We start from the raw sequence: 27,489 nt of genomic DNA, 5'->3' as shown, positions 1-27,489 counted from the left end.
CCAAAGCTGCGGAGAGTGCTTGCAGGCAACAACATTGTCCTTTGTTTAGAGACTCTCTGGCACTTCCCACCTAGAAAGCTTGCTTGCAGAACCTAGCTGGGCATGCTATGTGCTTGCTTGGTACCGGTCCTGGAGCTGATGGATGGGTCCTCTGTGTCTGGTATCTTCACTGGCGGAAGCTGTAAGGTAAACTGTACCTTCAGCCGGGGTCCAAAGCTGAGTTCTTCTTTCCTGCTTATGGTGAAGCCTTCAGATGATCTGCTAAGTGAGGGGCTCAGCCCTCTTTTAAAAGCCAAACGAGCCCCAGTGATTGGTGCAGGCTAAGCCTACCTTAAGGAACCAATCCGGGGTCCCCAACAAAAATCTTCTGTTATGCATAAGTTCAGGACGAGAGTGCTTTGCAACAGGAAAGGTAAGAGATGACAATGTGTGCTTCCACCCATCTTTCTGTCTGTTGTAGAAAGTGTCTCTCTGGTTAACTGAGCCCTATGTGGCTCTTTATCGAAGTGCAGGTCTCCCTTGAAGTTTGTGATAAGAGCAGACATCCTGTCTCTCTTAAATCACATACTTCTCCCTCTGAAAGGGTTCCGCTCTGCAGGGGTTGCCTATGGTAAATAGTGTAGCAGGGCATGCCATTCACTGTCCTTCATACAGAGGGGTGAAAGATAGCTTCAAGGTGACACAGTGCATATCATTTTCCTGCCCATTGTTAAGTTCTGTGACCAGGCCTATTTGCAGGCCTGCTTTAATAAACTCATCAATATGCGGTCACCATCACACAGTACTTAGACAATAGCACAGGGTGGATCCATGGAGCCTTTGATATTTAATTAGGATGGCATTGGGAGGAGGAAAGAGTTGCCCTTCTCCTCTGGATGTTTTTGTGCACCCCTCGCTGTCACCTGTCAAATTAATGTGACTGGGAGGACTGCGCCTGTATGTGTTTGTTTTGCGGCGAGCATTAGAAAATGTGTGCCGATTAGCCCCACACATTTTTGAAGGTTGATCTCCCATTATTCATTTTCATTTTTTTTTCAAAAAGCCCAGCTGAACGCACACCCCTGTGCGGATAGTCAAATTCCTCACATTAATGATTGTATTTTCGCTGTGTTGCAACTAACCAACGATCCACGACCTTGCAGAGATAAGCCTTCCGTTCCATTCATGTTACTAAAATTGGACAAGGAAGTTGTTATTTCCTTGCGTTTCCAATCTGTTCGGATCCCTTCTGGTGTACTAGAGGTGTGGGGCTAATAGATGGTTTAGAAACTGATATTCATCCCTGCACCACTGGTTCCCCTGGAAGTCGATTCATCACAAGTGTTTTGACAGTGTGCCATCCATCCACATCGTTCCCAAGTCAATAAGAACATGACTGGATCGAAGCTGCTAACCACACCATTCCCAATGCAATAGGCATGTGTTTGTTTTGAAACCGCCGCTGCCATCCACACCATTCCCAAAACAATTGGCACATGACTGTTTGACAGCACCCCAGGCATCCACACAATTCACAAGTCAATAGGCATGGGACTTTTTTGACAGCGTCCTGCTGTGCACACCATTTCCAAGGCAATATTCACGAGACTAGTTCAACAGCACCTATGCTGTTCACACATTTCCCTAGGCAAAAGGCATGTGACTGGTTCGACAGTGCCTCTGCCATGTACACCATTCTCAAGGCCAAATAAATGTGACTGGTTCGACATTGCCTCAGCTGTCCACACGATTCTCAAGCCAATAGGTGTGTGACTGGTTGGACAGAGCCTCTGCTATCCAGACCATTCCCAAGGCAATAGGCATGTGACGGGTTTGACAGGGCCTCTGCCGTGTACACCATAACAAGATAATAGGTGTGTGACTGGTTCGACAGCGCCTCTGCTGTCCACACCATTCCCAAGACAATAGGCATTTGATTAGTTTGACAGCACCTCTGTCGTCGACACCATTTCCAAGCCAATAGGCATGTGACTGGTTCGACAGAGCCTTACTCGTCCACACCATTCCCAAACCAATAGGAATGAGACTGGTTTGGCTTGCCTCTGCTGTCCACATAATTCCCAAGCCAATAGGCATAAGACTGGTTCAACTGTGCCTCAGCCGTCCACACCATTCCCAAAGCAATAGGCATGAGACTGGTTTGACAGCGCCTCAGCTGTCCACATAATTCCCAAAGCAATAACCATGTGGCTGGTTCGACAGCACCTTTGCCGTCCACACCATTCCCAAAGCAATAGGTATGGGACTGGTTCATCGGAGCCTCAGCCGACCACACCATTCCCAAACCAACAGGCATGAGACTGGTTTTAGCGAACGTGTCTGACTGACTGATTACCATGAAGGGTTCGACACACCACCTTGAAACAAAGGATCTGTATTTCTGTATGCATTTATGCAGTGGTGGGTTGTGTAGCTTTAAGAAAAACTGACGTGTTCCATATTTTCATTCAGACAGGCTACATCTCTTAAACCAGATATCCCAACAACAGGAATACCGCTTATCAGCCTTCTAATGAAACAAAGAGCACCAGCAACACTGTGCACCCACATGAAACCCCCAAACCTCCACGTGGAACCCCAGCACTGTGCCATGTGTGCAACATCAAACACAGTGGACTGCAGGCCACAGCACTGCTACCTTCCAGTGAGCCAAATCATTTTTTGTTTTTTTTTGTTTTTTAAGTGCCTTGGATACTCTGTTACCCACATGGAAAGTGCAGCTAGTTGTTTGACAATTAAACAGAAATGTGAGACGTTGCAAGTATGACACATTAGGGCTGCTGTAGCTCGTAGAGTCCCCCCCTCAATCACCCAAGAGACCTAATTTGTCTTCAAGTCTAGGATCCAAAAATTGTGAATTATCCCAACAAAGCTCTCATTAGTTTTTAACATGCAGAGCATCTGTCTCAATGATGTGTGTTCGCACGCCCATGCGTGATTGTTGATGTTTGTATATGCTAGCATTTTGACTGGCAACAAGGGACCTCCAATCTGCTAGTCAGCAGAATGCTAACCGATCCGCAAAAACGCCAAAATAGAATTAATTACGAACACATAAAAAATATAAATGAAAAAAAAACACTCATTTTCGAAGACGTTTGGACTCATTGTACACTTGACCTAGTAAATCATTCAAATAAACCAACAGCTGAGCAGGTTTGCCCAGAGTCACATTGGAGTGGAAAGAACAGCAGGACACAGGAAACGGAACCGAGTCTGACGAGGCATACCTGCGACTTCAGTGATGGGTGCCCGGCGCCGACTGCAGACCATGGGGAGCTCTCGGCCACTGGGTGGGATCAGAGCAGGCGACGAGACCATGGTAATCCCAGCCTGTCATGGAGAACAGCATCTCTCATGTCAGCGCGGCGGAGCGGCTCGAGAGGAACCTGCAACACACAGATATTCTGTCATTTTAATTGAAAAAATCCAGGCATGTCGCAGGACCATCAGGCACCGCTGTTTAATCAATGCATGCATCATACCGCGAGGCTGAGGCAATAACTGCCTCCCGAGGTGCGGATAAACGCCCAGGCTAGTGACTTGCTACTTTATGCTCCACGGGACGCAGTGATTATTATATATTTTTTTTAATTCGAATTGGAACATGCTGTACGACCAAGAGACGTATTGACGGCCCATGACTGACTAAAGTGCCCTACAATTCCATGGACTGAAATGCGCCACACTTACGCTCCTTTTGAGCCTACGGTTGGTAATCGTAGGTTCGAGAAGCGTTCGGCAAGTGACAGCGTGTAATTTCCAGAAGTGTGTAACATACGACATAATTGGTGTGACAGCTTCCAAATCGGCAGAGAAAAACGAGTTGGTTTTAACTAGGTACACTTTGACGAATGAGTTCAATATTTCTATTTTCAGAAAACGTCTACTTAGGCATAGAACCAACCGTGATTACGTCGTCGATTAATGACATGTTTATCATTAATTAAGGTGTGTCGTAGCGATGCAAAGTACACTTTAGTTGAAATGAAAATTCCCGTGAAAGCACTGCCTGTGTCCTTACAATTGTTAGCGGTCCTGGCCTCAGGAGCAGGCGCTTGGGCTTCTCCTGCCCCCCTGGTCAAGGAATTTTATTTCAGCTTGATTCTGCTCCACTCTTAGCCTCCTGCTTCCGTTCATTAAATACCTTTATGGCTGCAGGTGCTATTGTTTTCCCCCTCGACTGTGTAGATGAATTGTGCAATGAGATCACAACATATCTTCTAGCCCTGCCTTAGCCGCTGGCTTTCTACTTACCATCCACCACAAAAGAGATCATGGATCAGCCCCTGCAGGTCTGTACATGATTTGCCATGCTCCTGTCTGAATGCTGAAAACAGTGTTAGGCAACAGCACTGACATCTTTACTATACATGCTTTTCCCATATCCCTGTCTGAATGCTGAACACAGTGCTGTACATCATCACTGAGGCCTTTACTCTAAAAGATTTGCCATGTCCCTGTCTGAATACTGAATTCAGTGTTGTGCACCAGCACTGAGGTATTTGCTCTGAATGCTTTGCCCATGTCCCTGTCGGAATGCTGAATAAAGTGCTGTACATCAGCCTTGAGGTCTTTAAATGCTTTGCCCATGCACTGAATATAGTGTTGGACATCAGGAATGGGGTATTTAATCTAAATGCTTTTCACATGCTCCTACCTTAATGTTGGATAGTGTTTTACATCATCACTGGGTGTCTTTACTCTAAATGATTTGCCCATGCTACTGCCTGAATGCTGAACACAGTGTTGTGCATCGACACTGAGGTCTTTACCCCAAATGCTTTGCCCATGGTCCTGCCTGAATGATGAACATAGTGTTGTACATCATCAGTGGGTGTCGTTACTCTAAATGATTTGCCCATGCTCCTGCCTGAATGCGGAACACAGTGTTTTGCATCGACACTGAGGTCTTTACCCCAAATGCTTTGCCCATGGTCCTGCCTGACTGCTGAACCCAGTGTTGTACATCATCACCTGGACACTTTGGTCTAAATTCTTTACCCATGCTCCTGCCTGAATGTGGAGCACAGTGTTGTACGAAAGAACTAGGCGTCTTTACTCCAAATGCTTTGTCCGTGCTCCTGCGTGAATGCTAAACACAGTGTTGTACATCATCTCCTGGACTCGTTACTCTAAATGCTTTGCCCCTGCTCCTGCCTGAATGCTGAATGCAGTGTTGTACATCGCCACATGGGGTCTTTACTGTAAATGTTTTGCCCATGCTCTTGTCTGAATGCTCAACACAGTGTTGTACATTATCACTGATGCCTTCAGTCTAAATGCTTTGCCCATGCTCACCTTTACTGTACATGCTTTGCCCATGCTCCTGCATGAATGCTGAATACAGTGTTGTGCATTAGCACGGGGCCTTTACTCTAAATACTTTGCCCACACTCCTGCATGAATGCTGAACACAGTAGTGTACATCAGCACTTAGGTCTTTCCTCAGAAATGATTTGCACATGCTCCGGTCTAAAGGCTGAACACAGTGTTATACATTAACACTGAGGGCCCAATTCATGGAATTTTTTGCATGGATTAAAGTGGCTTTGCACTCCCGACACAAACCCTGATTCATGGAACTGTGCAAAGTGTATTTTTGCAGTGCAAAGCCTGTGCAAAGTCATTTTGTACTGCAAAAATGACTATGCACTGAGTTTGCACAGACTTTGCACTGCAGAAATGTATGAATGCCAATACAGTTATGTACATCAGCAATGGGGGGGCTGTACTGCAGAGGAGGAGCCAAGTGCTTCTGCCGGAGTCCCGCCCCCATTTTACCTATATGTCGGAAACCAGAAATTGTGACATGCGCAACGGCAGTGATGGTTCCAATACCGCGAAGAGTCCTTGAAACAAGGTATCCACTGAGAAAAACCTATATGACGTACCCGCTGAGAAATTACAGTCTTCTAAAGGAAATTCTGGAAGAAGTGTGAAGATGAATGAACGAGAAGACTGGTGACATCACATGAAGCAGAAATTTCACACCCAGAAGATATGCTCAGGAAGAGACCTTATAGAATCTGTTGGCGAAGTAAAGAATTGAGCAACATTTCATGTGCGAAATGAAGATTGCATGGGCAGAGAGCACTGAAGAAAATTCAAGCCGTTTTACAATTGTACAGATGCTGAAACGCAAGTAGACTAAATAATGCCTAGGATGGCCATACACAGTGAATAGACTGCATGCAGTGCCACCAATATATATATATATATATATATATATGTGTGTATAGAATCTGGATATTCCAGGCCACGTTTTAGCAAACTAGGACCCCATGAATAGAAGGGCTGAATGTGTGGCGCAGTACAAGAAAACAGCAGTCATTGAAGGAAGATTCGAGAATGTTTGTCTGGTCCAGCGTCAAGCGTTGAGGCAGCCAAGAAACTGGTTATCTATTTGAGAAGATCCAATTAACGTGAGAAGCGAGGCAAGCTCCTGTTGAGGTGTAAAGGAAAAATGCTAGAAGTGCCAGCCTTTATTTATTTAATAGTGTTAAGTGTGAAAAAGGAGCTAAAAACACTGTCTCCTGTCACATGGCCAAGTTGAAAATAGACTTTGGGCAAACCACATTGAGACTCAAGATAAGGATGTGCTCACACTCCCTTTTATTCTCAGGCACAGTGATCCTTTGCAAGGCCAAGGTCAAAGACTAATTCGAAAAGGCAGACAGCAGGAGTGACAATGGATGATGGCTAATTGGGTGGGGAGGTATGGTCAAGTCCAACCCTCCAGCACCTGGGGTACCAGCTTGTGTGCTGATAGCGAGTGGAATATTTCAGAAGGATACCAGCCTGCCAACTAATCATAGAGGGCCATATAGCAAAGAGCCCTATATTTTGAAAGGCAATGAAATGTGTATTTTTATGACACAGAAGATGACTTGCACTAGGGGTGGGCATAGCTGTCCACCTGACCTTAGAGCCCCAATCACACTCCTGTTACCCACAGAAAGTATACCTAGATGTTCCCCTTAAGCCTATCATACAGCCCCACAGCTTTTCGCTTATTCTGCCACGTAGTATGACCTCACGTATGACGAGTTTTTGCTTTTTGCTGTATAAGTGTATTTTTTAATGAAATGCTTTGAGACTTATGTTGTGGGTCATCCGTTGATGCCTGTTTTACTCCCTGTTTTAGACAATTGCAAATAAAAGCAGTTATGTTTTGCCATCTTCCTGAGTCGGTCTGATTATTGGTGAAAGAGTAAGATCTGCATCCCCATCCATCCCATAGAGCGCTACTTCACTTAAGGAGCCTACGGGTCCACATGGTAGCAGTAGAAGGATGGTTCAGGCCCATCGGCTAGTAGGTCTTTAGTGTTTTTGGAAAATCGGACACCCTCCGCCATCTAGCCAGAGGATCGCAATGTTTCCTGTGGAGAGCGGCCAATATAGAATGTATGCAAGAAAATCGATAAAGGTGGGACGGGAAGCTCTTTGACAAAATCCCTTCTTGTTTCCACAGATACTGAGCAGACTGAAGGTGACGGTGGTCGATTGGAGGAGGGGAACAATCCTGATGGTCTTGAGCTGAAAAGCGAATGGTGAGTAGATTGAGAGGAGATGCAAATTAAGGGAATGGGATTGTGGTAATGTAGAAAAGTAATGGGGGGTTTGTTTAGTATATGATGAGAAGTGTGTAAAAGAGCAAGCATTTTGTAGAGCCCGGTTTCCTACCTCAAGGCAGGTCTAGAAGGAGTAATTTCAAAACCCCAAGGGGGTAAATAGGCGGCATATAAACAAGTTTATGTTAGGGAATGACTCAAACTCCAATTGGGGTATTTTAGGGGCTAGGAGAACGGAGTACCATGGTGTAAATGTAAATAATTGATTAGTCTGTCTATTTGTGTATTTTGTTATTGAAAAGAGGGGTCGAAGATCAGCGGGAGTAAACTGTGAGGTTCAAAGAAGCGATAAAAAGTTATCTATCTTTTAGTCATTGTCGCCGCCGACTGAAACAGATAGGTTGAGACAATTGAGAAGTAGAGTCTTTGACCGGCGAGGTTGGAGCGTGCACATGTTTGTTGTTTTTCTGAAACGTATCTGTGTTACTAACGGTAAGTATTGACAGTCAATTGAGACTTGTCACAATGGGGGATGTTACTCCACTGATGCATTTGTGAAAGATACTGCCAAAGCATGCACCTAAACTTAAACAGTATAGTGCAGAGTGGGTAAAAGGTACAGCAGACAAGATGTCCATGCCATGGCCACAAGGGGGATTGCTGTCAAAAGCGGTTTTGCAACACATGACCACATACATAAATACTGCATACACAGGGAAGAAATTGAAGAAGAGGCTAGCTAGTTTAGAGCTTTGGAAAATAACCAGGAGTGGGATGATCCGCCTCCTGAGGATTGGATGCTTAATCAGTGTAGGGAGGAAGGTGCTGAGCCTTCTGCTCCGCTTACCTTGCCTGAAGTAAACGGCGACAGTACAGACGATATAGGCTTGTATCCATTAAAGTAACTAAAAGCGGCAACAGGATATATGAATCCGATATATGAACTGCCTGCCTTCAGCAGTGACGACCGTCCAGAAGAGACTAAAAGAAAGGAGGAGAGCTTTAAGGTCTTACAAGACAAGGATGAGAAAAGTGTTTGCCGAGTGTTTGGCAGCAAAGAAGGAGAAGGAGAATCCCTGTTACTCATACTCTCTGCTAGAGTCTGCTCTGGAGTCTGTTCTTTGTTTCTACATCTGGAACCCATAAGAACCACCCACAGACGCGGAGCGTAGCGGAGTGTTTGCCGAGTGTTCGCCGATGTGTGAACAAATGGACCCTGAAACATCAGGAGAATTACATCCAAGAACACGGAGCAAGGTACGTGCATTAGACGACCTGGGCGAGAAACAGCCCTTTAACTCATTATTAGTCACCACATTCAGTTCAGCTAATTCAAAGATAGCTGTTAAAAACATTGGAAAGCAATGTAAAAAATTGCCAGTAGATCCACATTCCAATAAACAATGTAAGTTGACAAGAAAGACACTCACAAATGAGATGTTTTCGCCCATCCCGTCGGATGACTGTTCATCGCTGCTGCCGAGCGCTTGTACGGCGACTGGGAGGTCGCCGCTGGGCCCTGGGGAGACGTGTGGCTGCCATTGTGATTCTGCCCCCCCCCGCGATGAGAGGCGTGTGGTCGCTGTGGACGTGATTGATGTCCGGAGCGACCAGCGCGATGGATGGTGCGGGGGGGCCGAAGTGGGCGGGGTGCAGGAGTCGCCTGCACGCGCCGAGCCGATGGCGGGCGCGGATGGCAGCGGCCCCAATGCGGCGTGCCGCGGGCGGGGGGAGCCGAACTGTGGAGCGGGCGAGGGTGCTGGAGCTCCGCGCTCCGCCGCAGCCCCGTGGTGGAAGGGAGTAGGTGACACGAGAGGAGCGAACGCTGAGACTCGCGGAAGCAAGGAGCCGGGAGAGTTACTCCTGACTTTGGGTGGAGACTGCTTGGAGCCTGAGTGGACTGAGGATGCAGCACGCACAGAGAACAGAGTTAACCCTCTGTTGTTTGGAGACGTGGAAGGCCCAGCTGAAGGGTGTGCTTCCACGGGAGGACTAGGGCAGTTGAGCCCCTGCAACCAGCGCGCCATGGCCAAACAGCTGGCCCCTGAGGGAAACCAGGCAGTCACCTTCAGCCCCACACTTTCAAATGAATCGAACAAAAATAAAGTCCCCAAAACACAAGTTGAAGTTCAAAAAAAAAGCACCAGCATAAAAAGGATGAATACTGGTGCAGAGGATGATCAAGAGAAAGGTTTAGAATCGCACAATTTACAAAATCTAAAGAAACAGACAAAAAAAAGATGCTACTCTACATCCGAGATTGGTACGCTAAGATGGCATTTCAATAGAAAACCTGCCCCTCCGGAAATGAGCGAAGCCAGAAATAGTGGCAAAATTCAACCGAACAAAAATATACATGAAAGCTACATTTCAAAAACTGTGTCAAAGGGAAATGACACTCCACTTATAAGAAACGTGACTTCCGAAATAACAGATGATGATCTATTATCAAACACAGCAGAGATCATAGATACTCAGAAAGAAAATCCATCTGTAGGGAAACTTGATGCCATGAGCATTAATGCAAAGGAAAGTCTATACGAAATAAGTCGGAAAGAAAATATAGCAAAACAAGGCGGTGGAAATGTACAAACCGAGTCCTGGGCCTCCAAACGCCCTCGAATGCACTCATCAGAGAACAATACTCCGGAAAATGCACTTAAAAATAATCTGAAAGATCCATTAAGTACAACAACTAAAGTACCCACGAACAGCGATAACATAATTATAGTCACGTCTGAAACAGAAAATCACAGACAACGGCCTTTTGAAGAGAGAGAGATAAATAAACAACGTGCCTCAGAAATAAAAGCACTACAAGATCACATCAAAAATTTTTCACCACACACAAAAAAAAGCACAAAAGAATTGACGTCCTCAGAGGAAAATTCGTCGACCTCATCGGAATACAGCTCAAATGAGAGAAATAGGAAGAATGGAAAAATCTTACAAAGACGAAAAAATGGCATTAATTATGGAACGACAAATGAAAAAAAGTGGTTAAAAGAGGCACAGGAAGCAATCATAGCATCTGTATCGATAACTATGGCTCCTTTCCTAAAATTATATGAAACTTTAACTGAAAACCAACGAGATCAATCGACAATGATTGCCCTAATGAACAGCAAACTGATCTACGTGGAATCAGTCATCGACCATATTAAAGAAAAGCGAAGTCGCGATAAAGAAATGGAGGGAGTGGTCCTAAAGACACTGATTTATTGCAAGACGCAAAAACCGATAAACAACATTTTCTAGAAGGGATTCGAGAAATCATCACAACTTTAGCTCTCCACCCGATCAGGACTGATCCAAAAACAGGAGAGTATACACATGAAGAGCAAAGAGAAGTTCACCATGCTCCATCTGTGTCCGGACTCGAACTAACGCAGTCCGAGGAACATGGAGATCATAAAGCCCAAGATTCTATGCCCTCAAACATGAGATTAATCCCGAAACAAACACAGATCGAGAATGAAAGGAACCAAAATATTACATCCGAGACTGCTGGAAAAACACTGGAAAATGCAGGAAAAGTGGCAACAAGTGCTTTTCCTATATTTGATTCTAATACAAGCAAGAAGACAGAAGTAGCAAATATAAATATCACACAAAAGAAAGGCCAAAAAAGCACATGCAAAACAAAAAATACGACCCTCAAAGAAAAGAAGAAGATTAGCGGGCCGAGGAGCTGCTCGCGAAACACAAAAGATACAACAGAAGAAGAGTTGCATAATACCATACTAAGCAGCAAACTAATAGAGAACCACCCTCAGTTGACATTAGAAAAGAGCCAAACAGTCTCTGTATCTTCAGAAGACGACAATTCACATGATGGAACTATCCAAGAACTTCTAGATTGCTCTGTTTATGACGACGGATTTGGATATACAAACGAAACACAGGAAAGAGTAATAACGGATTACAATATTTATGAAGCTGAAGAAGTATGCATTGATCCTAGGGTGGTAAATAAAGAAGATTTTCTAACCCTAAGTGAAAAATTAAAAAAATGTACAGCAAAATACTCCAAACCAAAAGAAATGAATGAATGCTCTCCACAAAAAAATGTACAACTGTTGAATTTGACCAATACACAACAAAATGAAATAAGAAAAGAGAACTGGCTTTTGAGCGACAAACAAAGAAACGCTAGAACTACCGACATAAAGCATAAATGGATGAAACAAAAACCTAAACCACCGAAAAATAGGGTTGTAATACTCGAAAAAATAGTAAGAAATTCGGATGGTCTGATACTCAATAGATCAGCAGTAATGAAACTTTTACAATACATTCCACAACTGAAAACAATAAAATCAGAAGAAATATTGACAGTAAGCTTCCCTGAAGAAACGCGTGTCGACCTGGTAGAAATTACGACGAACTCGGTGCTGCTCGCCACTATTATGCTAGAGGCACATGAGAACTTCCGAGTACTGGGCTTTAAAATCTCAGAACCAGTAGACTAACAAAACATCAATGACAAACCAGAAACCAGTGAAAAAAGTAAAACTGTGCTTTTTTAGAGGAAATTCTCGGAAGATGAAGAAGCACATTACATTAAATCGAAAATTGAAAATAGAAAGTCAAATCAGAGAGAGAACTACCAGTATGATCAGAGTGATCCAGGTGGAAGCAAAAACACAATATATTTAACCACGGAACCATCAAATGGAATACTAAAAAGAAATGGAAATGAAGATCAGATTCAAAAGCACGAAAAAGAGCATTTAAACAAAATAAAAATAACCATAAGAAGAACCCAAATAACAAGTGAATCAACAAATCCCCAACAAACAACAAAAGAGGACCCGAAATATTGGAATTGGCTAGCCGGCACCCCTGCTACTAAACCAAAATTATAGCCATCCAAAAAAGCTTACACTGATCGATGGAAAATAGGAAGCTGGAACACCAGAGGTCACAGCCACCTCTTTAATGATTTCAATCCATCCTTAAACGAGCTAGACATAATATGTATACAAGAATCTTGGTTAAAAATTGCCCCATTTAAGGAAGGATTCACTGTGCTATTCAACCCCGCCAAAGGAAGTGCACTTGGAAGACCGTCTGCAGGTCTCTTAACATTAATCAAAAACGGGTCAGAAATAAAAGTAATCGAATCCAAGAATATTAACCCGTATATACAGGCAACAGTCATAAATTTCCAGCTCGAAGCCTCAAAAGTTAAGCAAATAATGCTAATATTGAATGTCTATTGGAACCCCCAAAGCATCGAAAGTGAATGCTTCATAGATCAAATAACGGAATGCTTAGACGAAAAAATAGAAGCATACAAAGACCTAAATATCATCATCTGCGGTGACCTTAACGCAGATTGCTTTGAAGAAAATAAAGCAACCCAACATGATACAAACCAAAAAAATGACCAAAAATGCAAACGTGGAAAAAAATGGAATGAAGAAATGGATGTAAGGAGATTACATAGATTAAATGGGAGCACGAATGGAGATATACCGCCAGCAAAGACCTGGTCAAATGGCATTGCAAGTAACACACTAGATTACATGTTTGTGTGTGAACGGTTATTAACGAAAATCCAAAGCTTCAAAATAACACCTTCAAACTATAGCGATCATGAACCAATCATCGCCGAATTTCTACACTGGGAAACCCGAATAAAGCAAAAATGGAACGTAAAAATAGAGTTAGAACATGGCCTAAATCGATTAAGGTTGAAAAAAAGTGACTTTGACACTGTATTAGAAAATCTAGAAAAGTGGCAATCCAAAGAAAAAAAGTCTGTAGAATATGATACATCGCTACAGATATTTAGACAATACTCTGGAAAATACCTAAAACTAAGAACTAAAAAACTACATGTATATGACCCAGTAGTAGCGAGAGAAAAGAGATTACTAAGAAAAGATCTACGTGCATTAAAAAATAGAAAGAACAAAGACACGAAAGCAATGATACAAAAAAGAAAACAAAAATACAAAAACTGGCAGAAAGCCCATAAAGCACAACTGCTACAACAAGATGCTGAAGCAATGCAGAAAGCAATATCCAATGCAAATAGCAGGACATTATGGGACCTACTAAATAATAAACAATCAACAGTAGCGCTCATGAATCCAATATCAGAAACCGTATGGACTGAGCATTTTGCAAAATTGTTTAATGAACCAAAAACGCTGGTTATGGAAAATAATACCAAAGAAGAAAGACCATGCCCCTGGGAAATCCATTTCGATAAGGAAGAGATAAAGTCCCTAATCTTAAGAGCAAGCTCCTCGAGAGCTCCAGGACCTGATGGTCTATCAAATGCAGTGCTAAAAGAAGACCCAAAAAAATGGGCAACTTTCTGCGAAAGACTCTTTAAGAGGATTGTGAAACAGGGACAAATACCAAAATCATGGAAATCGGCCATTATTGTCCCGATCTTCAAAAAAGGCAACAGGATGGATCCGAAAAACTATCGGCCAATTGCCCTATTAGATTGTGTTGGGAAAATCTTTGCCACCCTCCTGTTAAAACAATTGAAAACGTGGATTAAGGATTCCAATATATATGATAAAAGACAATCAGGTTTTGTTGAGAACGTGGGATGCAACTTAAATCTGCTAATTCTAGGACTGATGAAAAGAAGAGCCTATACAAATAAACAAAAACTGTACACAGCCAGTATTGACTTAAGGCAAGCATTTGACAGTGTGAAAAGAAGTCGCCTCTGGGAAAAATTGGCTTCGAAAGGCTGCCCGACAGATCTCCTGAAAGCCATCAAAGAACTGTACACTAAAACCTCAATGAGAGTCAAATTAGATCAAGACGGTAATCTATCTAAGGAGATAAAAACAACAAAAGGCCTTAAACAAGGATGCCCGTTAGCAGCTACTTTGTTTTGCTTTTACATTGAAGACCTACAACACTGCTTTGGAAATAGCAGGACTTTTCCACCGAAATTGAATTGCAGACCAATCAACCATCTGCTCTATGCAGACGACCTGATAATTTTAGATCATACACAAATTGGTCTGCAGAGAGCTTTAAATCAGGTCGAAAAATATATAGAAAACAATGACCTAGAAATAAACGCAGAAAAAACCGAAATTCTAATATTCGGTGATAAAAGATGGAAAAAGACAAAAAACGAAGAATGGAAAGTAAACGAAACCTGGATAAAACCATGTGACGAAATGAGATATCTGGGAGCACAAATAAGTGGAATAAAAAACGAAGAGCCCTGGAAAAGGATGTTAGGCAAAGACAAAACAGCTAACAGCTCAAGCGACCATTATCAATAAAAGATATGGAAAATTCTCCCTTCAACCAGTGATCACGTTTTACAGATTGAAAGTAATTCCGACATTGATATACGGAGCAGAAACCTGTATGAATATCCCAGAGAAGTTTTGGACCACGCTAGAAGGTTTGTTCTGGAAAAAAATCTTACCGATACCAAAAGCTACTCCAATGACGGTAATTAGACACGAACTGGGACTAACATCGTTATATATACACATTCGTTACAATAAACTAATGTTGTATAGAAAGATAACGAATAATACAATGCCGCCCCAATTCGAATTATTTACAAAATTTAACAACTATGAAGAAAAAGTGGTAGAAGATTGGAAACGAGAAAATGAACAAACTCTGACAGAATTTACCCTCAAAGCCCAAACTTTAGCAGAAAACCAGATAGCTATAAAGAGAGCACTTTGGGCTGAGGACTGGTCGAAAACTGAAATGGAAAGAGCTCGGTCAAAAACGCACACACTCCTGAAATCTAACTGTGGGGTGATGACTATCATACCAGATTATCTGAGAAAGTTTCCGAACCCCAAACAAAGAGATCTGTTATTACGCTTCAGGTTAAATACCTTGCGAAACAAAACAACAAAGGCAAGATATACTAGAGAAAAAATATGTACAAAGTGCAGACTGTGCAACAAAGGTGAAGAATCACTACATCACTTAGTGCTATTTTGCACAGAACTGAGAGAACTGCGAAATTTATACTTAACCAGTAACATCACTGACTTATGCGGCCTAGATGCAGAAAAATGGTAGAGCAAAATCTATGCCTGCCAATCTTCAAAAATAAATTTCATAACAGTCACATTTCTGGAAACCACACTAAAAAGGCTAGACCTTATTGATGAAGGAAACGCATCACAAAAACTGAACTGAAATGGCTAAAAGGACTCACCGTGCAGTGTTGTTGTAAATATTTTATTGAACATTGTATTGTGAATTAATCCAATTTTTTTTTTATCTGCTTGATGTTGACTGGCTATGACAGATCTCTTTGTAAAATGAAATGTTTTATTGATGGTGAAAGGTTTGTAATAAACCAAATACACTTAATAATAAAAAAAAAAAAAAAGAAAAGTGAACAACCAACTATATCAACAGAGATAGAAAGAGAGATTAAGAGATGGAAAGGAGAAACGTATAAAGCTGACGAGGAACGCATGTACAGAACAAATGGATGCGTTGACAGAGATTGGTCAAGCTCGAAGGGGAAAAGTATCGAGGAAGTTAGGCAAAAGGAATATCAAGATGAAAAGGATAGAAAAGACAGAGAATGAGAGAAAAGATTGAAAGAAGATGAGCACATGATATGACATGGTAGGTTATTTATAACACGCGCGGACCCGGTGATCAAACCTGTGTTGCTCTGTGTCGTCTTGCTTTCAAGGCGAGCATGTTGCCCTGAGCTATCTTCCAGAGACAGAAAAGAAAGCACAAAAGAATGAACAGGCAGAAACAAGAACAGATGTATCAGGAGGAACAGCAAAGAAAGGAAGAAAGGGCAGAGGAGCAAAGGAAGTATGATAACAGGCAGAGAACAATTGAAGAATGAGATAGGCAAGAAAAGAGAGAAGCAGAAGAAGCGCAGAAATTACGGGATATAAGAATGCAAAGAAGAAGGGAAGAAGAAGAGCGTAGAGTGAATGAAAGAAGGGAAGAGAAAATATAAGAAGAGGAAAGAGTTAGACAAGAAGCGAGAAAGCAAAGGGAATTAGATGAAGAAATGGAGCGAAAAGCAGACAAAGGGAACGCAAAATTGATCGCATTCAGAAAGAGTTAATGGAACCAAGTCCATTATATCATGGGGCCATATAGAGGAGTTCCTCCCGTCACAGGGATCAATGTCAGGGCCATATAGCGTAACCCTAGTAGAGAATTATGACATAGGGAGCATCAGGGAGAGGATTGATAAAGCCTATCAAGACCTAAGGGAAAGCAGCAAATTGGGAAGACGAGGGAAGGGAGAACAATCCCTGATCCTTCAATCACGAACTGAGGAAAGAGACCCATTCAGTCTCGAGCATTGAGCCTTGTTCTCAGATAGGCTGACTTTAAATTAGGGGGATGGGGATGAAGGCCATACTAGCTGGGGACTAGATATGTCAACCGAAGAGAGAAACCTTCCGTGGGGAGGAGAGAGAGAGAGCATGTGGTCCCGAGGGATGTCTGCAGACAGACACAGAGTGAGATGGTCTGATATAGAGCAGATTAAGGATAAAATCCAGATCTGATGGCATATCCAGAGCAACCTAAAGGACGATCGCATAGTGAGAAAGGAGAGTCGCCACCATATGTGAACCTGCTGAGGTCATTGCCAGGAAGAAGGCAATTAGGAACCACTCTCCCCACTATGGATAGGCAGACAATGGGAGCCAATTGCAGATTTGGGTTTATGCAGTTTCCTTTATTGGAGAAAGGAGGGGCCAGACCATAGTATATTCCCTGGCCACAAATGGATAAGGATAATTTAAGATGCAAACTTCCCAGCTTAATGGCGGGTGCAGGGAATTGGATTTATGAGCTAGTAAAGATGACAGGAGTTAATACTCCAACAATAGGGGACATTAAGGGTCTCCAAGCAGCCATTCTTGGGGAAAGGGCTGCTGATATTTGGACGAGAGCAGGTTACTCAAGTGTCATGGCGCAGAACACAGTGCACAATATAACACTATTTAATAATTGTAGAGCAGATGTCTGGAGAGCACTCAGTACAGTATCCTGATACGTCAGATATGAGTGCAATTATGAAACGTAAGATGAAAGATGATGAAGATCCGCTTGTTTATATTCAAAGCATTCAAGAAAGAAGGCCTCTTGAAATGAGGGAGCTGTGGGGAAATCAGTGGCAGTATTTTACCAAATTTTGTGTCAGGGATTACCAGAGCAGCTACAGTGAAAACTCAAGAAATTAGTGTGAATAGAAGCGAAGACATGGGCAGAAATACAGTTGACTATAGTGCATCACTGCCGGCTGTTACCAGAGAAAAATAAGAATAAGGAAGATGCTACAAAACTTGAGGAAGCCAAGTTAGTTCAGAAGAAGTTGTCAAAGTATGCCTTAGAAGGGGTAGTACTGATAAGCAGATAACAATTGGGAATGCAGCAAGCAGTGGGTGCATCGCAGGTGAATTATCAGTGCCAAATGGATTAAGGAGGGAATGGTTTATGCCACGAGGCAGAGGAATGGGTTACAGGGGAAGGGATGGGTTTCAGAATAATCAAGGCAGTTTTCAAAGTATGCAGAATGATAATCAAAATGTGCAACGAGGATTCAACCAGGGGGTACTATTCAGAAGAGCTCCTCTTGTATGTTGGACATGTGGAATGACAGGGCACATGGCGCAAACATGTTGAAGCCAAGGGTATGTACAGAATGGGAAAATCTCAAGGGGGGGGCAGCTTATCCTCCAGCACATAGCTCACAGGCTATGGATGGGTTTACCCAAGATCAGATAGTGTATCAAGAACAAGCGCCGCAAATGCAACAGGCATTGCAACCACCGCAAACACCATTGAATCTGCTGCAAGGGCAGTCATAGCACAAACACATGCAGATACAGCAGAATGCAAACACAGGACAGTTATTGACACATAGGTCCTCATTACACGGTAGGCGGTAAGGGTTTACCGGTACCGGTATTTTACCGGTACCGGTAAATCCTTACCGCCTTACTACGAGGTCCCTTTGCGGGTTGGGGAATTTAACGCCTGCTTTTTGCAGGCGTTAAAAACCAACCTGCAAAGGGACCAGTGGAGCTAATTACGGTACCACAATCTGCGGTACCGTAATTAGTGCCTTCCCCATTCCCATAGAGCCCTATGGGCCAAAAATGGGAATGGGGAAGGGCAATGGTGGAAGGGGGAATTACCGCCCCACCAACCTTGGAATGGGGCGGTAATTCCCCTTTCCACCAAGGCGGTGCCGGTATTTTACCAGCATGAACCATGGTGCTAATAGCGCCATGGTTCACCGCCTTCCATGTAATGAGGCCCATAGACTAGAGGGTATCACTGTGGTGGGGGGGAAGTCCTTTTACAGGTGCCAGGATATGCATGCACCCACAATAGAACATCTCAAAGGGCAACTTGATGTGTTCAGTACTATCGGTGACACCAGACCCTCAAGAGGAACCAAGGGTTGATGTGACAATAGGAGGCAAATCTTTTTCTTTTTTAGCAGACACTGGGGCTACTCGTTCATGTATACGAGAGGACAAGTATCCAATGTCGGGAAACCATAAATGTGCAAGGTTTCTCTGGAGCTACAAGCAGAGTTCCTTTTACTGATGAATTACCAGTCTCCATATGAGAATGTGACATGTCTGTTCCATTATTGTATTCACGGCAGACACCCATTCATATTTTTGGACCAGATTATTTGACAAAATCAATATGACGATTTCTTTTACCTAATGAAGGCATAGTGTTTTCTGCTCCAGGGTTACATTATAAGAATGTTGGTGAATTTATATTGGTGTTTACAGGGCAAATGGCTCTGCGAGGAACACCATTAGAGCCAGAGGTCTTTCTTTATGGGGTACGCATTTTGTTAACATAGCTACCAAGCTTAGTGGGAAAGATTATTAGAATACCTGATGAGTTTTTCTTCAGGCCACAGATAGATATGGACGAAGAGGGGGGACAGGCTATTCCCCTAGAGTTAAAGGCAGCCTTAGTGTGAGGGGAATTGGCAGGGACAGGCTATTCCCCTAGAGTTAAATGCAGCCTTAGTGTGAGGGGAATTGGCTATGTTCGAAGGAACCGATGACGAGGGTAGACCATGGAGAACAGTGATTGCCATCGGGGTGGGTACAGATTGACTGACATCACTGATGAGGATATGTTTAGAGATGATCCAGCAGATGATGAAGTAATATTCGAGATGAGTATTACATATTGGATCAGAATAGAGAAAAGAGAAATCCCACAGCGAATGGTGATAGTGCGGCAGCGCCCAGCATTTTTTAATGAAGATTTGGAAAAAGTGCCAAACTCTTTATGGACTATCGGCCCCTATTACATAGGCTTATTAAAGGGGGTAGGGGAGGTCAAGATTAAGCTGAAGCCAGGAGCAATTTTACCTCAAGCAGGACAGTACCCAATGTCTCGAGAGGTGGATGAAGGCATTTTTAAGACTATATCATATTTTAGTGACTATTACACAGAGTCACTGTGTAATACTGCAGTGTCCCCTATGAAGAAATCAAAGGGGGATAGTGGTGATTCATACAAGACATGAGACCAATTAACCAGATTTTAGAGGCAGAGTTTCCCTTAGTACCGAATCCGGCGACAATACTATGTATTATTCCAGCAGAGGCACAGTATTTCATGGTGATTGACTTGAAAAATAAACCACACATGATAAAACAAATGAAGCAGTTTTTGTGATTATGCAACAATGTTAGAGCAGAGATTTTCAATGTAGATCATACACAAGACCCCATTTGCAGGCTCTGAAGAAAGCACAAGTGAACAACAAAAAAATAGAATGGACCGAGGAAATGGAGGGAGGGTTTGAAGAATTAAAGAAAGCAATTTGCACAGCTCCCATTTTAGGAATTCCTAAATATGATGAGGATTTTCTTTCCACATAAAAATGGGATAGTAACAGCAGTGCTAACACAGAGGACTTTATTGTGGTACAAACCCCTGCAATATTACGGTGGGATTCTAGATCCGGTTATGAGAAGGCACTTTCTTTGCAAACAATAGCTGGCAGCAGCCTCGTTTGCAATAAAGGCGTCTTCTAGTATTGTGATGGGGTGTTCTTTGACATTGTTTGTTGAGCATCCTTTGTTTGCCGTTTTGGAGAAAACTAAGGGTACACTGACATCCCAGAGGGCTTCTACATATGAGGTAGTTATATTTAAGCCAGAAATCAAAATAATCATGTGGAAAATAGTGAACCCTGCCATGTTTGTAGCCAAACCTGTGCCAGAGGGTGAGCGTGTGCATGATTGCTCTAACTACGAGGAGTACTATGACGACATCCCACGCATAATGGAAAATGCGCTAGCAGGGGGGGGATTCTCTTTATTGATGGGTCTTCAGAAATTGGTCAAACTGAGGGGGAAAGGCATTCAGCTGTGGTAAGGCACAGAGCCAGTGGTGAATTTGAGGTTGTAGCAAGTGCACTACTACAATGTCACTTTTCGGCACAGGCAGCAGAATTGGTGGTGCTTATTGTCACGCTTGAGAAACACACAGGGCAGGAAGTAACGTGTACATTGACTTCGCCTATGTAACATCAACCATGCGCACAGAATTAGGAAGTTGAAAAAGGAGGGGCTACCTCTGAGAAGACGGCACTCCAGTGCAAAACACAGCATTATTCGACAGGGTTATTAAGTACTACAACTCCCAGTAGCCATCGCATTAGTTAAATGCGCATCCCATACTAAGCAAACTGACTTTATCTCTTGCGGGAGCGAAGCCTCAAACAAAGAGACCAAAAGTGTTGCATGTTCCCCAGATATTTCAAGTTTTGATACTCCAGATATAAAGGTAAAAGTAGTCACAATTATGACTGTAAATGAAGGGTTTAATCATTTGTCAAGAACACAGTTGAAGGTGGTTCACGGAAGTACACCGGAGGAAGAGCAAGAATTTTAGAAATGGAGGGGGTGTTCTTTATACCCCTCTGAAGCATTGGGGCAACAGGACAGCACTAGAAAGCTGGTGAAGCCTGTAGCCTTGTTAAAGATAGTGCTTGAACAGCTGCACTACCCTGCACATGTAACAAGGGAAAGCTATTGCGGAGGACTGGTTTGTGCCGAACGTGTTAGAACACATTGCATTTTATGAAGTAAATAGCATCGTATGTCAAAAGTTTATCCCTGGGCACATACTGCGAACGATCACAGGAGTGATTCCTCAACCGAATGGTCCTTTTCAGCATTTATATATTGACTATGATGATATGCTGCAAATGTGTCGTGGATATAGGTATATGATAGTGGTGGCGTGTCCCTTTTCTAGGTGGATTAAAGCAGGCCCTTGTACACACCCTGATACCACTTGCACAGCAAAGTATTTAGTCTGAGAAGTCTTTCCTAGATGGGGAGTCTGTGAGGTGCTGAGATCCAACAGTGGGCCCCATTTTATTAATGAAATATTTGAACAGATTAGTTTTCTTCTGCTTATCACCAGCAAGCGAATGGGATATGTGGGAGACTCAAAAGTCTCTTTAAATAGAGAATAGAAAAACTCAAATTGACTCTGAAGAAGGGATGTTGTATTGCCTGCCTCTTGCATTATATGCATTAAGGAATCAGCCTGGGTTGGACCACTACCTCATGCCTCAAGAGTTAGTGATAGGGAGGCAAATTAGAACACCTTTGTCTCCTCCATCGAGGAGCAGAAATGATGCCCAGAAGACTGCAGAAATGTTAGGAAATGAGTTGCGCGCTTATTAGACATGTATGACCGTTAGTATCTCTGTCATTTCAGATCATCTCAAGTGCAAGCGGTGTCGGTCTCAGGACACAGATGAAGACTATTCAGCAACCAGACTTCTAGAACTGTTTCCTTTACCTAAATTATTTATGGGAGATTCAATCCTAGTGCGTAACTTTACAAGGAAGTGGCACAAGCACCATTTGAGTGGTCCTTTTATTATAGAGAACAATACTCCATCAGCAGTAAAAGTTCAAGAAAGATACATAAGGATACATTTGGGCAATGTAAAAGCATATGCTGGTGAGACCGATGCACCCCCAACCGTTGATTTGGAAGCAAGACAAGAAGAAGAAGTTCAGCATGTGCAGACTCAATCAATGACGAGGAAGAAGGACACTAAGGTTGGTGATTAAATAAATGGAAGTGTGCATTTGCACTGTGACTCACCCCAGACACTCTTTATAGATATTATAGCAGGAGTCCAAAGCAAAGTTCAGAGTCACAGGAATCTTTGAATTGGACTTTAGAAAGTGTTGATGTGCTAAAAATGCCAGATCTAGAATTCAAGTTCGACGACTGGAAAAGGGAGCAGTTTCCTGATTCTTCCTCACCGAGTTTCTCTTTGGTTAGCCTCGTGGTTCTGTCAGATGTCGATGCCCATAGACTCATTGGGCCTCATTACAAGTTTGGAGGTAGCCATGGTACTATTAGCACCATGGCTGCCTCCAAACCCGTGTCTGGGTCCGGGTAGTCAGAATGGGGACTTACCGGGTCATTCCAACCTTGGAGGAACCGGTAAGTCCCCATTCTGAAAACCATTCCCCATTCTTATTCGAGCCCCCATAGGGCTCAATGGGAATGGGGAAGTAGCTAATAACGGGCCCACAAATAGTGGGCACATTATTATATCCCTGGTCCCTTAGTGGGAGCCGCTAAGGGATCTCAAATGCGGCGGTAGGGTTTATCCTGCTCTTGTTTGTCACAGTACTAATATACGTGTGTTTCTGCAAGATCCTAAAAATGGCCCCGCAATTATGAGGTTACTTATGTCGATAGTTGAACAGATCTTGCAGTTGCCTGATCATTTGACAGAGTTACCTGATTAAAAAGGATTTTAGCTTCCTTAAAGTAGTACACAGGCCCATTCTGGACAGTTCCAGAAAGTGAGCAAACTAAAGAACGTTTTGAGAGTCGAAAATGGGGGGGGGGTTTCATGTATTGATGCATATTATATGCGTGCTCTTCATTTATCATTGTTTTTCTGATTTTGCTAATCCATACTGTCTGTTTCATTGACCCAAGTAGGATAGAAGTTCCTCTGATTCTTCCCACTCCAGTGACTAATGAATTATCTAAATTATCTGTTGCGAAAAGACCAAGGCCTTTTGTGATTATCCCTACACCAGTGACGCATGTAGGGTCACCCATTTCTCTGACAAGTGTTCCTATGATTCCCCTGTACGAAGGACCTTGTTGATGTACTTCATGAGCATTATGCACACACCATCCTTGCAAGAGGGAGTTTCAAGAGAAGCACGAGGGAAGATGATTGTAAATTAAATAATTATCTAGACAGTACAGCACATTTGGGGAATGATATTTGGTATCAGAACATGAAAGAGGTGGTAGAAAGGATCTCTAAGGAGAGTTGCTATGTCTCTGCTCTCCTACTTTATTCTGTGGGGGGCAATAAGGTATTCATAGCTATAGAAGTAGCAGTCCAGACAGGCCATTGCCTGACACACCTTGCACTCTGCCATACGAGAGGTGAGTTCCAGGGTAGAACAGCATCCTTGGTATGGGTGACTGAATGGACAGCTCCAGAAGAAGATGTTTGCGTGAAAGATTTAAAGACAAGAGAGAGAGACCACACACCAGAGATCATGTGATAAGATACAAACTGCCTGGAATGAAGGGAGCAGAAATTAGATGGTAAATAAACAAAAAAGCTCAATTGTCAAGGAAAGAATTGTGAAGAAAAACAAAGATGCAAGGAGAGAGGCCAGTTGCAAATCAGGGGAACAGTACTTTCTCCAGATGGGTGGGAGGAAGGCATGGTTGTATGCAGAGTACTAGTAAATGATAAGTGTTTTTTGAGTTTTTTTGTTAGAACTTATGTTTAGGCAAGGAACAAAATTGAGTGTAATGGTCCAGAGAATGGGATAAATTCTGGTTCCATATATACATGTGATGTTGTTTTGAATATGTATAGAACACCAGGACACCATCTGGGAATATAGATTAACACACCCAGCTAGGAGTGATCTCTGCTCTCGCAATTCTTTTGTATTCCCTCATTCCTTCTTGTTGTTCAGAGAAAAAAATGAGGTATGTGCAGGTAATCTATATACCGCATTATCTTTAGATTGCTACCTGTGGGGACATATTTTGTTGGTTTTTGCTAGGTGTTTTCCCAGTCCAGCACAGAGAAAGGGAAATAGCCCTCCAGTTTATATATATATATATATATATATATATATATATATATATATATATATGTAGAGTGGTAGCAGTAACAGGACATTACAAACCGGTTATAGATCGTGGAGAAAAGGGATGCAAACCTCTCTGGCTCAAGCTTGCAAAGTTGCTGACATGGGTTGATGACAAAGGAGGCCCGTTGCAGATAGTTACTCTGGCTAGTGCAGAGCTCTGCTTCAGAAACAATGGTACAGGAAATGTTGGAGAGAATCAGCAGTGAGGTCCAATCTTCTATGTACGACGAATGAAGGATGGAACTGTAGTGATAATGAACCACTACTGGGCCTGTGGATCTAGAGCATACATGAAGTTGCCTAAGGACTGGGGCGGCGGGGGTGTGTTCTATAGTGATTGTCCATGTTCCAGCATTGGTGATTTGAAAGAGTGACCTGAACATTGGAGAGTTTCCAAAAGCAGATGCTCACCTGAGAAAGAGGAGATCAGTTGAAATTCTCAATCGAAATTCTCAATCAAACAAAGAGGGAAAGCTACTTCTCAACTAAATCGATTGAAGCCTTTGATTCTATTACATATGAACACAGGTTGTTCAGTCAGACCTCAGCAGTATTTGCAACAATCTTCATGCCAATCTTCATGCCAGGGATCCAGACGATGGCCAATGCCAAATTGTTACAGATTACCAGATGGGAGCTCCTGCAGATGAGCAACACTACCATAAAGGGATTCAACGCTATCAAGGAAAAATTGAGAGCCATAAGACTGATGACCCTGCAGAATAGATATTTCTTGGATATGATTACAGCCATGGATGGAGGTGTTTGTGCCAATATCAGAGAATCATGTTGTGCATTCATGCCTTTTCATAATGAAGAGAATGGGCCCTTGACAGAGGCCATAACGATGCTGACGAACTTGCACATCAAGATCGAAGATGAGACAGAAGATATTGCAGTTGACAGCTGGTTTGCGTCGATGTTCTCACAGGTTCCTTGGAGCATTTTTGGTGATGATCACGTTTAGATTATTTGTGATCAGAATAATAATCACACGGTGCAAGAAGACAGCAAAGAAAGCAGTAGGAATGAAGATCATGAGCAATATCAAGTCAGGGTTTGGACCCAAAAAGCTGACAGATGAAGATATTATAAAGTATATAGAAACAAGTATTCTGGCACCTTAAGGAATGAAGTTCCATTATCAGGGAAACCACAAGAAGTATGTGGGAAGATGGATCTACTGCAGCCTGAATGGACAATGTAGTCTCATGCCCTGGAGCATGTGAAATCAGCAGGATCTCTGAAAGGAGTAATAAAGATATGGACTCCAAAGAAGCACTTTTTCAGACGGGGATGTCTAGATGTGAAGACTGATGAGAGAGTGGTCGATGAATCAACCAGAGGGGAGTTTAGAGGGGGAGCCAAGTGCCTCTACTGGAAGTCCCGCCTCCATTTTGCCTATATGTTGGAAAAAGGAAATTACGACACGCACAATGCCAGTGATGGTTCCAATACCGTGAAGAGTCCTTGAAACAAGGTATCCATTGAGAAAAATCTATATGACGTACCTGCTGAGAAATTACAGTCTTCTAAGGGAAGTTCTGGAAGAAGTGTGAAGATGAATGAAAGAGAAGACTGATGACGTCACATGAAGTACAAAGGACACACCCAGAAGATGTGCTCAGGAAGAGACTATATGGACCTTATAGAATCTGATGGCAAAATAAAGAATTTAGCAACATTTCATGTGCGCATGAAGATTGCACGTTCAGAGAGCACTGAAGAAAATGCAAGGCATTTTACAATTGTACAGATGCTGAAACACAAGTAGACTAAGTAATCATAAGGCTGGCATACGTAGTGAATAGACTGCAGGCAGTGCTGCCAATATATATGTGCGTGTGTGTAGAATCTGGATAGTCCATGACGCATTTTAGCAAACTAGGACCCCATGAATAGAAGGTCTAAAAGTGTGACGCAATACAAGAAAACAGCTGACATTGAAGGAAGATTTGAGAAGTGTTGGCTGGCCCAGTGTCAAGGGTTAAGGCAGCCAAGAAACTGGTTATCTATTCAGGAAGATAAAATGAACGTGAGAAGAGAGGCGAGCTCCTTTTGAAGTGTAATTGAAAAATACTAGAAGAGTCAGGTTTTATTCATTTGATAGTGTTAAATGCAAAAAAGGAGCTCAAAACACTGTCGCCTGTCATATGGTCAAGTTGAAAATAGACTTTGGGCAAACCACATTGAGAATGGAGGTAAGGCTGTGCTCACACTCCCTTTTATTCTCAGGCATAGTGATCCTTTGCAAGGCCGAGTTCAAAGACTAATTTGAATGGCAGACAGCAGGAGAGATGATGTATGATGGCCTAATTGGGTGGGGTGGGGTGGTGTGGTCAAGTCCAACCCTCCAGCACCTGGGGTAACAGCTTGCATGCTGCTAGCGAGTGGAATATTCCAGAAGGGTACAAGCATGTCAACCAATCATAGAGGGCCATATAGCGAAGAGCCCTATAGTTTGAAATCCAATGAAACGTAGTGTATTTTTATGACACGAAAGATGACTTGCAGTAGGGGTGGGCATAGCTGTCCACCTGACCTTAGAGACCCAATCACACTTGTTTTCCCCATAGAAAGTATAGCTAGATGTTCCCCTTTAGCCTATCATAAACCCCTGTAGGTTTTTGTTTATTTTTCCATGTAGTATGACATGACGTATGATGAGTTTTTGCTGTATAAGTTTAATATTTTATGAAATGCTTTGAGACATAAGCTGTGGGTCGTCTTTTGAT

General features: G+C 42.8%; 1 protein-coding gene across 5 annotated transcripts in view; it reads right to left on the bottom strand.

The window, feature by feature from the left end:
* LINGO2 (leucine rich repeat and Ig domain containing 2) overlaps positions 1-27,489 on the bottom strand; it is a 5,916,036-nt gene that overhangs the window by 1,332,495 nt on the left and 4,556,052 nt on the right. For all 5 annotated transcript variants that reach the window (XM_069630911.1, XM_069630909.1, XM_069630914.1 and 2 more), the window contains one exon: positions 3,231-3,389. The gene's annotated coding sequence lies outside the window, so the exon portion shown is untranslated. The remainder of the gene's footprint in view (positions 1-3,230; positions 3,390-27,489) is intronic.

This window comes from Ambystoma mexicanum, chromosome 6q, assembly GCF_040938575.1.
Source record: "Ambystoma mexicanum isolate Mex_15411 chromosome 6q, UKY_AmexF1_1, whole genome shotgun sequence".
NCBI classification, from domain to species: Eukaryota; Metazoa; Chordata; class Amphibia; order Caudata; family Ambystomatidae; genus Ambystoma; species Ambystoma mexicanum.
Note: the sequence above shows the minus strand (reverse complement) of the source record. Positions and strands in the feature narration are given on the sequence as shown.